The sequence below is a fragment of the Nomascus leucogenys genome, chromosome 10, assembly GCF_006542625.1.
Source record: "Nomascus leucogenys isolate Asia chromosome 10, Asia_NLE_v1, whole genome shotgun sequence".
Lineage (NCBI taxonomy): Eukaryota > Metazoa > Chordata > Mammalia > Primates > Hylobatidae > Nomascus > Nomascus leucogenys.
This window is the reverse complement of record NC_044390.1, coordinates 57,525,862-57,540,741: the sequence shown is the minus strand read 5'-3', so window position 1 is coordinate 57,540,741 and position 14,880 is coordinate 57,525,862. Positions and strand designations below refer to the sequence as shown.

At 42.9% G+C, this 14,880-nt stretch overlaps 1 long non-coding RNA gene across 1 annotated transcript; it reads right to left on the bottom strand.

Moving 5' to 3' along the window:
* Positions 1-1,770: 1,770 nt before the first annotated feature.
* Positions 1,771-3,054, bottom strand: LOC100604271. Its single transcript, XR_178877.1, has 2 exons — positions 2,963-3,054; positions 1,771-2,300 (listed from the first exon to the last, which is right to left on the bottom strand). It is a non-coding gene; the product is annotated as an uncharacterized LOC100604271 (long non-coding RNA).
* Between the last annotated feature and the right edge of the window lie 11,826 nt (positions 3,055-14,880).

Here is a 14,880-nt window from a genome sequence, read left to right as displayed (position 1 = left end):
TCAAAGACCTAAAAACGAAAATACCATTACACTCAGCAATCCCATTACTGGGTATATACCCAAAGGAATATAAATTGTTTTATTACAAAGACACATGCATGCGTATTCATTGCAGCGCTATTCACAATAGCAAAGACATGGAATCAACCTAAATGCCCATCAATGGTAGACTGAATAAAGAAAACGTGGTACATAAATACCCTGGAATACTATGCAACCATAAAAGAACAAGATCGTGTGTTTTGCAGGGACATGAATGGAGCTGGAGGCCATGATCCTTAGCAAACTAATGCGGGAAGAGAAAACCAAATACCGCATGTTCTCACTTACAAGTGGGAGCTAAATGATGAGAACACATGGACACATAGAGGGGAACAACCCACACTGGGGCCTAATTGGAGGGTGGAGGGTGGGAGGAGGGAGAGGATCAAAAATATAACTAATGGGTACTAGGCTTAAGACCTAGTACCCAGATTACAGGTGTAATCTGTTACGCCTATAATCACAGCACTTTGGGAGGCCAAGAAGGGCAGATCACCTGAGGTCAGCAGTTTGAGACAAGCCTGGCCAACATGGTGAAACTCCGTCTCTACTAAAAACACAAAAACTAGCTGGGTGTGGTGACAGGCGCCTGTAATCCCAGCTACTCAGGAGGCCGAGGCAGGAGAATCGTTTGAACCCAGGAGGCAGAGGTTGTAGTAAGCTGACACGGTGCCACTGCACTCCAGCCTGGGCAACAGAGTGAGACTCCGCCTCAAAAAATAATAATGATAATCCGTACAATAAACTCCAGGACGCAAGGTAACCTATATAACAATCTTACACATATACCCCCTGAACTTAAAAGTATTTTTTAAGAAAGGATTTACCATTTCTTTGTGATGGGAACATAAATTATTGTTAACTATAGTCACCCTATTGTGCTGCCAAGCACTAGATTTTGTTCCTCCTATCTAACTCTATTTTTGTACCCATTAATCATTTCCTCTTTATTCCACCCTCCCCACTACCCTTCCCAGCTTTTGGTAACTATCACTCTACCTCCATGACTTCTTTTTTTTTTTTTTTTTTTAAGCTCCCACATATGAATGACAGCATGCGATATTTGTCTTTCTGTGCCTGGTTCCCTTTAGCTGATTATTTTGCTATTTGCTACCATATTATTTATATTGGGTTTTTGTTTGTTTCAGAGATGGGGGTCTCACTCTGTTACCCAGGCTGGGGTGCAGTGGTGCAATGTCAGCTCACTGCAGCCTCAAACTCCTGGGCTCAAGTAATCCTCCCACCTTATCTTCCTGAGTAGCTAGGACTACTGATGCACACCTCCACACCTGGCTAATTTTATTATTTGTTTTTGTAGAGATAGTGTCTTGCTGTGTTGCCCAGGCTGGTCTCGATCTCCTAGTCTCAAGCAATCCTCCTGCCTCAGCCTCCCAAAGCACTGGGATTACAAGTATGAGCCACCACACCAAGCCCCACGTTGTTCATTCACTTACTTCTTTCTACTTTTAAATTTTTCAGTTTTAGTCATTATTTATTTGTTCCAACATTATTATTTTATTCAACTAATATTTCTCAAACTGACCACATACTATGTGTAGCATACTATGCCAGCCACTACGGATAATATAGAGAAGCATTAACGATCAAAGAGCTTACAGTTAGGTTGGGAAAACAAGTCGTACACTTGTGAATATTTAAGTAGTATTAAGAAATAGCCAACAGCAATACCCAAGGATATTATAATGAAAGCAACAAAGGAGTATCCTGTCTGGGTGTTGTAGCACTTTATAGGTATTAGCTATAGAAAAAGAGGATTTTGCTAATTTCTCCCTCAATCCCCCTACCCATGGAACCTTCCAAAACCTGCGCATTTGCCCAATATTGTTCTTTCACAAAGTGAGGAAGATTCGGTGTTTATATTATCATGTACAAGGCAAGTTACAGTTATGTCATGAACAAACTATAGCTACTTTTTCTTTACAACATACTGTTTCCCTTGGGACTTATCATTTTTTAATTCTCCTTTTTTGGTACTTATTGCAAATTTGACCCCCCAAGTCTCTTAACAGGTATTCAGTTCATTTTATCATCCAGAAGCAGTCTTTCCTGAAGACTTGTCATATGGTCTAATCAGGACTTTCCCTGGCATACAGCTTTCATCCTGGGCTCTCTCTTTATCATCATCCAGGAGATTCCCTTTGCTTCCCATTTTTGGATTTCTTAAGTCCAGTGTTCTATGTTTCCCTCTTTCTTGATTTACTCCCTTGTTTGGGTGAAGCACATCCTCTAGTAGCTTCCTGAGAAAGGATGCATGAGAGGTTTTCCAGTTACCTATTGCTGCATAAAAACTAGCCCAAACTTAGTAGCATAAAACAGCAACATTTATTTATATTATTACATTTTGTGATTTGGGTGGTCAACTGGGATCAGCTGAGTGGTTTTCACTTGGGTTCGCTCATGCAAATACAGTCAGATGGCGAGAGGGACTAGAGTCATCTCAAAGGCTTCCTCAGTCACAGGGCTATCACTTAGGCTGGAAAGACTCAAACAACTGAGGCTTCTCAAACATCTATCTTCATCTCTATGTGGTATCTCCACATGGTGTCTCCAGTATGGCAACTTCAGGGTAGCTGAACTTCTCTTATGCCAGCTCAGGACTCCAAAGGCACATGTCTCAAGGGAGAGAGCCAGGCAGAAGCTGCATCTCCTTTTATGACCTAACCTTGGAAGTCACAAAGCATCACTCCTTCCCTACTATATTAGTTGAATCAGCCACAAAGGTTCATCCAGGTTCAAGGGGAGAGAATATAGATTCCAATCCTTTATGGGGAAGTGATAAAATTCTAAGCAAATGTAAAATGGGAGCCATTGTGTAGCCATTTTTGAACAGTCTAATCTGTCTCAGGAAGTAAATATTGGAGCCTTCTATGTATGAAATGCCATTGTTTTAGCTTTATACCTCATTGGTAGTTTGGCTGGGTATAGAATTCTGGTTTGGAGATAATTTTACTTCAAAAATGTGAAGTATTGCTCCAACGTATCCTCAATTCCAGTATTGCCATTGGGAAGTTTGAAGTATTCTTACTCCTGATTTCTTGTCTATGACCTCATATTTTTCTCTAGTAGCTTTTAGAATCTTTTTCCATTGTGTTCTAAAATTTTATTATGATGTAAGTTAGTTTAGGTCTATTTTCAGTCATTGTACTGGGCACTTAGTATGATGATTCTTACCCCCTCCCCCTTTTTTAGAGACAAGGTCTTGCTTTATCACATAGGCTGGAGTGCAGTGGTGTGATCATAGCTTATTACAGCCTCAAACTCTTGGGCTCAAAGCAATCCTCCTACTGCAGCCTCCTGAGGACTATAGGAGTGTGCCACCACACCCAGCTAAGATTCCCACCCTTTTTTCGTGATTCTCTTTTAAAGTTATTATTCAGATGCTGGACTTTCTGGACTGATTCTCTTCTTATCTGTTCCCTTCCTTCTATTTTGTATTTCAATTGTGTCTTAATTTTCTTTTTGAGAGATTTCTCTAATTTTATCTTTCCACCTTTTATTCAGTTTTTTATTTATGCTTTTATATTTTTTAATTTCAAGAGGCTTTTGGTATTGCTATAATTGTTCTCTGAGTGTTCCTTTTCCATAGTATTCTTCCAAGAGCCACATGTTTAAGATTGAAATCACATCTTCCCCCATTGAAGCCTTAAGATGAGAATGGAGCCCCAGTTGATACTTTGATTGCAGCCTCAAGAGAGACCCTGAAACTGCTGCACCCTAGTTCCTGACTCACATAAACTGTGAAATAACTGTTGCTTAAAGCTGCTAAGGCTTTGGTAAATTGTTACACAGCAATAGATAAATAATACATTAAGTCTCCATATTTCTTCTCTTCTCTTCCTGAAATAAAATAGCCAATTTTTCTCCTTTCTGGATCTCAGAAAGACTTATTCTCTGAGACAGGCATTAAAGCTGTTCACCAAATATTTCCACTTCTCCATATACAGGCATGTGTAAGATGCAAGCTGGCATTTCCTGGCCCCCTTGTGGTCTGCTGGGGTCATGTGACTAATTCTGACCAATGAGTTCCCAGTGGAAATGAAACGTGTCACTCCCAGGTTGAAGCATTTAATAACCAATACAAATCTTTCTAATGTTGCAGTGTCCAAGGCAGTAGCCACGTGTGGCTATCAAAATTAAACAACATTTAAAATCCTGTTGCTCAGTGGTACAAGCCATATTTCTAGTCCTCAAAAGCTACATGTATCTAGTAGCTACTTTATTAAACATAAAGAGATCGGGAACATTTTTGAAAAGTTCTATTGAACTTTTGAAAGTGGTCCACAGCAGTGCTCTAGAACACTTTTTTCTTCTGCACAGGAACTGGCAAAGCTCCAGGTGGCAAACGCTCCTTAAGACTAGCTCCAGAGTGAGGACAACATGCAACATAAGTGACTCTTTAGCTTTTTATTTTATTGGCTCGTGCCTGTAATCCCAGGACTTTGGGAGGCCAAGGTGGGCAGATCACCTGAAATCAGGAGTTCGAGACCAGCCTGGCCAACATGGTGAAATCCCGTTTCTACTAAAAATACAAAAAATTAGCTGGGAGTGGTGGTGGGCACCTGTAAGCCCAGCTACTGGGGAGGCTGAGGCAGAAGAATCACTCGAACCAGGGAGGTGGAGGTTGCAGTGAGCCAAGATTGCTCCATTGCACTCCAGCCTGGGCAATAAAAGCAAAACTCTGTCTCAAAAAATATATATGCATAATAAAAACTTGATCTTTTTAACCATTTTTAGGGTGTACATTTCAGTGGCATTAAGTACATTCACATAGATATGTAACCATCACCATGATTCGCGTCCAGAATTTTTTCATCTTCCCAAACTGAAACTCTGCCCCCATTAAACACTAACTTCCCATTCCCTCTCCCCCAGCCCCTGGCAACCACTATTCTACTTTCTGTCCCTATGAATTTGACCACTCTAGGGACCCCATATAAACAGAATCATACAGTATTTGTCTTCCCGTGACTGGCCGATTTCACTTAGCATTATGTCAAGGTTCATTCATGTTGTAGCATGTGTCATAATTTCATTCCTTTTTTAAGGCTGAATAATATTCCTTCGTATGGATATACAACACGATGTTTATCCATTCCCCTGTTGACACACACTTGTGTTGCTTCCACCTTTTGGTTATTGTGAATACTGCTGCTATGAAATGGATGTACAAAGGAACATCTGTTTGAGTCCCTGCTTTCATTTCATTACCTCAAAGAAGTAAAATTGCTGGATTATACATTAACTTTATATTTGAGTTTTTGAGGAATCACCATACCATTTTCCACAGTGGCTGCAGAGTCCTTAGCTTTGAGAAGTACATATTAAAATATTTACAGATGAAATCATACGATGTCTGAGATCTCCTTTAAGAGGGTTAAACACAACCCAGGGTTATGTCAGAGCAAATTAAACGTTTGCTTCAATTCGCAAATTAAGGTTATGTTTAAGTTTGGGCTACAGAAACACAAGATGTATTATGAATTGATAATTATTGAAGATGAGTTATAGGAATCGGGTGGGATATCATTCTATTTTCTCTTCTATCATGTGTTTGAACTTTTCCAAAAGAAAATAAATTTACTTTTCATATAAAGTGCTTGAAGTACTCTTAATTCACATTGAGACAAGGGCCTCACACTTAATTATGGAAACAAAAGTACTCAAGCTTACTATATTCTTAGGCAATTACAAATTATATTCAGCATCTAACCCCTCTGGTAAGTCAGGAGCTTGACTAAATGCTTAGTTATATATTCATGTGTATCCTAAGAAGTTAGCAAGGGAAATTTAATCAAATGAGCTACACCTGCTTATGGAAATGCAGATCTTGGTTTTTCTTTTATCTTTTTTTTTTTTTTTTTGAGACAGAGTCTCGCTCTGTTGCCCAGGCAGGAGTGCAACGGCACGGTCTCGGCTCACTGCAAGCTCCACCTCCTGGGTTCAAGCAATTCTCCTGCCTCAGCCTCCTGAATAGCTGAGATTACAGGTGCCCACCACCACGCCCAGCTAGTTTTTGTGTTTTTAGTAGAAACGGGGTTTCACCATGTTGCTCAGGCTGGTCTTGAACTCCTGACCTTGTGATCCTCCCACCTCAGCCTCCCAAAGTACTGGGATTACAGGCATGAGCCACCATGCCGGGCTGGTTTTTCTTGAGTAAGAACCGAGCAAGGTGTCCCCAAATTGCAAAATAACAAGTTTTAACACACCTGGAGATAAAGCTACCAACAATAGGATCAAGTGCACTATTTCACCTAGAAAGCTTGAGAGAAATTATCAGCTTCATTTGTTCATACATTCATTTGACATATGTTGATTATGCATTTATTCTATACCAGATCCTATCCCAGGCACCTCCATTAATAGAGCAAATAATTTCCTGTTCTTAGGAAACTCACTGTTTAGGGCAGAGAAATCAGACAAATAAACTCAGGCAGATTTATCATCTGTCAGGTAAAGATAGTTTTTATAAGAAAAATGGAGGCCAGGTGTGGTGGTTTGTGCCTATAATCCCAGCATTTTGGGAGGCCACGGCAGGTGGATCACTTGAGGCCAGGAGTTAGAAATCAGCCTGGCCAACGTGGAGAAACTCTGTCTTTACTAAAAATACAAAAATTAGCTGGCGATGGTGGTGCATGCCTGTAATCCCAGCTACTTGGGTGGCTGAGGCATGAGAATTGCTTGAACCCAGGAGGCAGAGGTTGTAGTGAGCCAAGATCGCACCATTGCACTCCAGCCTGAGCGACAGAGCAAGACTCTGTTGAAAGAAGGAAGGAAGGAAGGAAGGAAGGAAGGAAGGAAGGAAGGAAGGAAGGAAGGAGAAAGAGAGAGAGAGAGAAAGAGAAGGAAGGAAGGAAGGGAGGAGGGAGGGAGGGAGGGAGGGAGGGAGGGAAGGAGAGAGAGAGAAAGAAAGAAGAAAGAAACAAAGAAAGAAAAAGAAGGAAGGAAGGAAGGAAGGGAGAGAGAGAGAGAAAGAAAGGAAAGAAAGAAAGAGAAAGAAAGAAAGAAAGAAAGAAAGAAAGAAAGAAAGAAAGAAAGAAAGAAAGAAAGAAAGAAAGAAAGAGAAAGAAAGAAAAAGAAGCAGCAGGTAAGAGTCAGATAGAGTGGGAGCTATTTTGCAAAAGACTGCTCTAAGAAGGTGATATTTGAGCAGAGACATGAAGGCAGGAAAACACGTGCTGATATCTGGAGGAAGAGCATCACAGGCACAGGGAACAGCACAGGCAGAGGCCTATGTGGAAGATGCCTGGCATGCTTGAAGAACATCAAGGAGGCTTGTGTGGCTGGAGCGGAGAGAACAGAAGGACATGAAGGCAGGGAGGTGATGAGGATGATGGGGCTGGCATCCCATGTTGGGCCTTTATTGTTTTATAATGTAGGTTTTATTATTATTGTTATCTTTTTGAGACAGGTTTTTGCTCTGTTGCCCAGGCTGGATGCCATGGCATGATCATGGGGGAGATTCACTGCAGCCTCAACCCCCTGGGCTCAAGCAAACCTCGCACCTCAGCCTCCTGAGTTGCTGGGACTACAGGCGTGTGCCACCATGCCTGGCTAATTTTTCTGGGTTTCTTTTGTAGAAATAGGGATCTTGTTATGTTGCCAGGGCTGGTCTTGAACTCCTGGTCTCAAGCAATCTTCCCACTTCAGCCTCCCAAATTGCTGGGATTACAGGCATGAGCCACTGCACCCAGCCCAGTTTTATTATTATTCAGGTATGGCAAGGCCACTAGATCGGGTGACCACTGCCATTGAAAAGATAGTTTGTTACTCACAGGTCCCAAGAAGAAGGGGCACACCTATGCTCTGCAGGGCCACACAGGGAAGCACCAAGGCTGGGCCTGGGGCTGAGAGTGTAAAGAAAACGTGTGGGCAAGAGCCTTTATTGTGGTTTCCATGGGAAGGAATGAGCCAGGCAGGGTAAGGGCTTCGGGACAGAGGAGTTGCCCCTCATTGTTTGGTACCTGGCTCTGAGATCATTAGAGCAGGGGGATAGTGTCCCAGCATGTGAGAGCCCAAGAAAGGAGATGGTTGGGGGTGTAGATCTGGATTGGTTGGTTTGCATATAAAAGGCCCTTTACTATCTAGAAATTGGCTAGCTCTGGGAGGGGCCATCCTCGTAGGGTCAGCAAAGCCCCACGTATCAGAGAATCAGAAATACATGGTTAAGACCGGGTGCAGTGGCTCATGCCTGTAATTCCAGCACTTTGGGAGGTGGAGCGGGATGGATCACTCAAGGTCAGGAGTTCGAGACCAGCCTGGCCAACATGGTGAAAGTCTGTCTCTACAAAAAAATACAAAAATTAGCCCGGCATGGTGGCAGGTGCCTGTGGCCCCAGCTACTTGGGAGGCTGAGGCGGGAGAATCTCTTGAACCTGGGAGGCAGAGGTTGCAGTGAGCTGAGATCATGCCACTGCACTCCGGCCTGGGTGAGAGTGAGACTCCATCTCAAAAAACAAACAAATGAGGAAAAAAACATGGTTAATACGTTGATTTTATGAAACTTGCCTCAAAGATGTTTCCTCTTGTAAAGTCACATTGGGGCTCTTAAAACGTTTCGAGTTATAGAACCTCAAAGCTCCTGTCTGTCCTGTTCACTGCCTCAGCCTCAGCCATGAAAGAGAGGTCAAAATAGAAACCCAACACCTCCAGAAGTGAAAAGGGCAAGTTGCAGAGAAGTGGAGGTGTTGAGCTATCTTTATGAAAGAAAGAGACAGAAATACATGAAAAAAAGAAAAAGCATTTTGCTCATATTCTCAAGAAGAAACAAAAGATTAGCCAGAAACCAATACAAGTTATTTTCCAATGGGGAGAGAGAGAGAATGAAGCTGGGGACACAGGTAGGGGACATCTGATTCTGATGCTTCCTTAGAAGGAGAACAGCATCATTTTCCCAGAAAATGGAGACTTGGTCCTTTTACTTTCTTCTGTTTTGCCCAATGACTAAAAAAGAGCTTGTATGTATATGGGGAAGACAACAGAGAATGTGGTAAGAGAAATAGGCTTGGTGACAACAAGAATGGGAGCACACGCACATGTTTGCAAGGTTACACATAAATATATGCATACATCTGTGATCTCCTTCCATAGCTGTTCTGCCTTTTCCGTCACTGAAATGACAACAACTAAATCATCTCATGTTCCATATGGCAGCCAGACTGTCACAAAGTTAATGGACATAAAGTTCACAAGGGCTTGTGGTACAAAAAGTAAACTTTTTGAATTATAAGGAAGTAGGTGCTACACTGGTGCAGCAAACACTGTCCAGCCATGCCCTGACCACTTGAGTGCATGCAGGTCTGACTTCCCCCTGCCAGCCCCCAGGGCATTTTCTCTGGCTATCAAAGTGTCCACTCAGCAGTCTGTGGTGTTAGAGAATTAATACTCACAAGGAGCATCCTTTAACTTATGATGGATGGGAGTTGATGGATCAATACCCCAGCTCCCTCACCACTAGCATGCAATAACGCTGAGGAATGTGCTCTCTTCTGCCTCCCAGAGGTCCCCACTGGTAATTGAGACCCAGTTGCTCATGGTGGTAACTTGCCTGATGACTCACTTATTACTGGGTCTTCCCTTTCCTACTTTTCTGCCAGTGTGTTTTGGGATCTCCTTCAGAAGCATTCAAATCTCTGCTTCTGGATCTGCTTCTTGGGAGTTGGGGGGCGGGATTCAAACTAAGACAATGGAGTTGGACAGATTCTGTTAGCTACTTCAAAATATTTAGGCAGAAGGAAGGAACTTCAGGGCATTCAGGGCAGTTTTCCTGGATCCTCCACTTAACTAACTAACTTCCTTCCTTCCTTCCTTCCTTCCTTCCTTCCTTCCCTCCTTCCTTCCATTTCTTCCTCCTATTTCTTCTTCTCATTCTCCTTTCTCTCTCTCTTTCAGTGAGCTGAGATCATGAAGGAAGCTTCCTTCCAGCTCAAGACATGGGGCTGCTTCTGCTGGGGTGATGCTTAATGGTGTTACATAAAAGGGTTTTTTTTTTCCATATTGGGGGAAATATTTTTAGGAAGGACTTCCTTCCTTCCTTCCTTCCTTCCTTCCTCCCTTCCTTTCTCCTTCCTTCCTTCCTTTCTCCTTCCTTCCTTCATCAAAAAAGAGTATGAAAGGTGTCTTAGCCCATTAGTATTGCTATAAAGGAATACCTGAGGCTGGGCAATTTATAAAGAAAAGAGGTTTGTTTGGCCGACAGTCCTGCAGGCTGGACAAGAAGCACGGTACTGGCATCTGCCTCTGGTGAGGGCCTCAGGCTGCTTCCAGTCATGGTAGAAGGTGAAAGGGAGCTGGCATGTACAGAGACCACATGATGACAGAGGAAGCAAGAGAGAGCAGAGGGAAGTGCCAGAGTCATTTGAACAACCAGCTCTTGGGGGAATTAATAGAGCAAGAACTTACTCATTACTGAGAGGACAATACCAAGCCCTTCACGAGTGATCTGCCCCCATGACCCAAACACTTCCCACTAGACCCCATCTCCAACATTGAGAATCAAATTTCAACATGAGATTTGGAGGGGTCAAATATCCAGACCAAAAGCAAGGGGTCTTGTATGACAAAACAAGCATATATCAGGTACCCCCGATATGTTTACTACCTAAGCCTTATTGTGTCACCAAAAAATACCAGAAATACTTGTCAAAGATTTAGACCCACACACACTATCCAAAATGTAGCCATAAGCCACATGTGGCCACTGAGCACTTGAAATGTGACTCATATGAATTGAGATCAGTAAAGCATAAAATACACACCAGATATTGAAGATTTTTCTGTCTATTTGTTTGTTTGTTGAGACAGGGTCTCACTCTGTCGCCCAGGCTGGAGTGCAGTGGCGTGATCATGGCACACTGCAGCCTTGACCTCCCGGATTTAGGGGATCCTCCTGCCTCAGCCTCACTAGTAGCTGGGACTACAGGTACATGCCACTATGCCCAGCTAACTTTTTGTAGAGATGGGGTTTTGTCATGTTGCCCAGGCTGGTCTGGAACTCCTGAACTCAAGCAATCTGCCTGTCTTGGCCTCCCAAAGTGCTAGGATTACAGACATGAGCCACTGTGCCCAACCTGAAGACTTAATATGATTAAAAGTGTGAAATATCTCAATAATTTATATGTTCATCTCATGTGGAAGTAACATTTTCAATATATTGAGTTAAAAAATATATTATTAAAACTAGCTTCACCGTTTCTTATTACCATTTCTAATGAGACTACTTGAAAATTTTAAATTACATATGTGATCCTTGTATTTCTTTTCTTTTTTTTTTCTTTTCTTTCTTGTTTATTTTTAGAGACAGGGTCTCACTCTGTTGCCCAGGCTGGAACACAATGGCACAATCATAGCTCACTGCAGCTTTGAATTCCTGGCCTCAAGAAATCCTCCCACCTCAGCCTCCCAAAGAGTTGGGATTACAGGGATGAACCACAGCATACTGACCCCTTGTTGTATTTCTGTTGGACAGTGCTTATTGGGATGACTACCAAGCCCTGCACTTCTTTTTGTTTGTTTGAGATGGAGTCTTGCTCTGTCACCCAGGCTGGAGTGCAGCGGTATACTCTCGGCTCACTGCCACCACTGCCTCGCGGGTTCAAGCAATTCTCCTGCCTCAGCCTCCCGAGTAGCTGGGATTACAGGCACCTGCCACCACACCCGGCTAAGTTTTGTATTTTTAGTAGAGTTGGGGTTTCACCATGTTGGCCAGGCTGGTCTTGAACTCCTGGCCTCAAGCGGTCCACCCCCCACCTTGGCCTACCAAAGTGCTGGGATTACAGGCATGAGCCACTGCGCCTGGCCTCTTTTTTCTTTTTTCTTTAGAGATGGGGTTTCACTGTTGCTCAGGCTGGAACACAGTGGCACAATTACAGCTCATTGCAGCCTCGAATTCCTGGCCTCAAGCAATCCTCCCATCTCAGCCTCCCAAAGAGCTGGGATTATAGGCATGAGCCACAGCACCCTGATCCCTTGTTGTATTTCTGTTGGACAGTGCTTGTCTGGATGGCTACCCCAGCCCTGCACTTCCGAGCTCCATGACCCCTTAGAAATGGTTTCCTCATCTAGAAACAATGCAACAGCAACAAAGAATAATAATACCGTGCTAACATCCATGCTGGGTTCTACTTATGTGAGTTTGAACTATCATTTCATCTCTTTGAGCCTCAGTTTCCCCATCTGCAAAATGAGGATGAGGGCAGGACACACCCCATGGGATCACGAAGGGATGGAACCGTGCCCTCCCTCTATATGTGACAGGCCAAGCACAGGGTAGTGGAAAATAAACACTGACTTCATTGGCAATCCTCTTTACTGAGTGCAGTTGAAATTGCCTCTTACAATGCAAATCAAAACCACAGTGAGATAGCATCTCACACCAGCCAGAATGGCAATTATTAAAAAATCAGGAAACAAAAGATGCTGGCGAGGCTGTGGAGAAATAGAAACGCTTTTACACCGTTGATGGGAGTGTAAATTAGCTCAACCATTGTGGAAGACAGTGTGACGATTCCTCAAGGATCCAGAACCAGAACTATCATTTGACGCAGCAATCCCATTACTGGCTATATACTCAAAGGATTATAAATCATTTTACTGTAAAGACACATGCACACATATGTTTTTTGCAGCACTATTTACAATAGCAAAGACTTGGAACCAACCCAAATGCCCATCAATGATAGACTAGATAAATAAAATGTGGCACATATACACCATGGAATACTATACAGCCATAAAAAAAGAATGAGATCATGTCCTTTGCAGGGACATGGATGAAACTGGAAGCCATCATTCTCAGCAAACTAACACAGGAATAGAAAACTAAACATTGCATGTTCTTACTCATAAGTGGGAGTTGAATAATGAGAACACATGGACACAGGAAAGGCAACATCACACACCAGGGCCTGTCGGGCAGTGGTGGGGACGGGGAGGGAGAGCATTAGGACAAATACCTAGCACATGCGGGGCTTAAAACCTAGATGACGGGCTGATAGTTGCAGCAAACCACCATGGCACATGTATACCTATGTAACAAACCTGCACATTCTGCACATGTATCCTGGAACTTACAGTAAAATTAAAAATAATAATAATACAATTAAAAGTTAAAAAAAAAAAAAAGAAATTGCTTCTCATGTCCAGGAAGGCACCTGGTGCTCTAGAAACAGAGAAGGCAAAAACAGAAAAAGACCCACTGGAGGGCAGGCGTGGTGGCTCACGCCTGTAATCCCAGCACTTTGGGAGGCCAAGGCGGGTGGATCATGAGGTCAGGAGTTCGAGACCAGCCTGGCCAACATAGTGAAACCCCGTCTATACTAAAAATACAAAAATTACAGCTAGGTGTAGCGGCACGCACCTGTAGTCCCAGCTACTCAGGAGACTGAGGCAGGAGAATCATTTGAATCCAGGAGGTGAAGGTTGCGATGAGCCAAGACCTTGCCATTGCACTCCAGCCTGGACGACAGAGTGCGACTCTGTCTCAAAAAAAAAAAAAAAAAGACCCACTAGAGACACAATGAGATAAAGGAGGTAATAGAAAAAGAGACCCCAGCATCACTTATTGGTGGGAGTAAAAATTTCATCTAAGAATTACATGTGGAGAAAAACATGAACGCATTTGTGTTCAGACTGTTCAAATGCATGTTGTCCCACAGAAAGAGCTTAATAGGTTGACTTGACAGACCATTAAATCTTGCTTCTGTGTCTCTTGCCTTCCCTTCCTTGGCATCGTCTGTGTCTTTTGTTGTGGAAAAGGCTTTCATCCCATGCCGACAGAAATCACTCAACTCTCACCTGAGGCACTCATTTAAGAGCATGCCTCAGAGGATTGTGTGTTCCTTGGACACGTGTCAAAATATCACATGCATCCCATAAATATGTACAATTATTATGTATCCATAGAAAAAAGGAAATTAAGAGGAACAAATATAGAGATTAATACTATTTGCAGATTAAATTATGATCTAATTATAAAACATAGGAAGTTAAAAAAATACTAGAAACAAGGAGATAATTCCATAAGGTGGATAGTTATAAAATTAATATAAAAATTGGATCGGGCACAGTGGCTCATCCTTGTAATCCCAGCGCTTTGGGAGGCCAAGGTGGGAGAACTGCCTGAGACCAGGAGTTCAAGACCAGCCTAGACAACACAGCAGAGACCCTGTTTCTAAAAAAAAAAAAAATATTATATTATAAGGGCATAGAGGTGCACACCTGTAGTCCCAGCTACGCAGGAGACTGAGGCAGGAGGATGGGGCTGCAGTGAGCTACGATCACGACACTGCATTCCAGCCTGGCCAACAGGGCAAGACCTTGTCTCAAAAACAAACAAAAAATTATTATAAAAATTAATGCTGCCCAGGCACGGTGGCTCATGCCTGTAATCCCAGCACTTTGGGAGGCCAAGGCGGGAGGATCGCCTGAGGTCAGGAGTTCGAGACAGGCCTGACCAATATGGCAAAACCCCGTCTCTACTAAAAATACAAAAATTAGCCGGGCGTGGTGGTGCATGCCTATAATCCCAGCTACTTGGGAGGGTGAGGCAGGAGAACAGCTTGAACCCAAGAGGTGGAGGTTGCAGTGAGCCGAGATTGCACCATTGCACTCCAGCCTGGGTGACAGAGTGAGACTTTGTCTCAATAATAATAATAATAATAATAATAATAATAACTATATATGATGGCCACTTACTGAATAAAATGGGGAAAAATGTCTCATTTACAAAAGCAAACCAAGATAAAGTATTGTATTGAAAATAAACTTGGCCGGGCACAGTGGCTTACACCTGTAGTCCCATCACTTTGGGAGGCCGAGGTG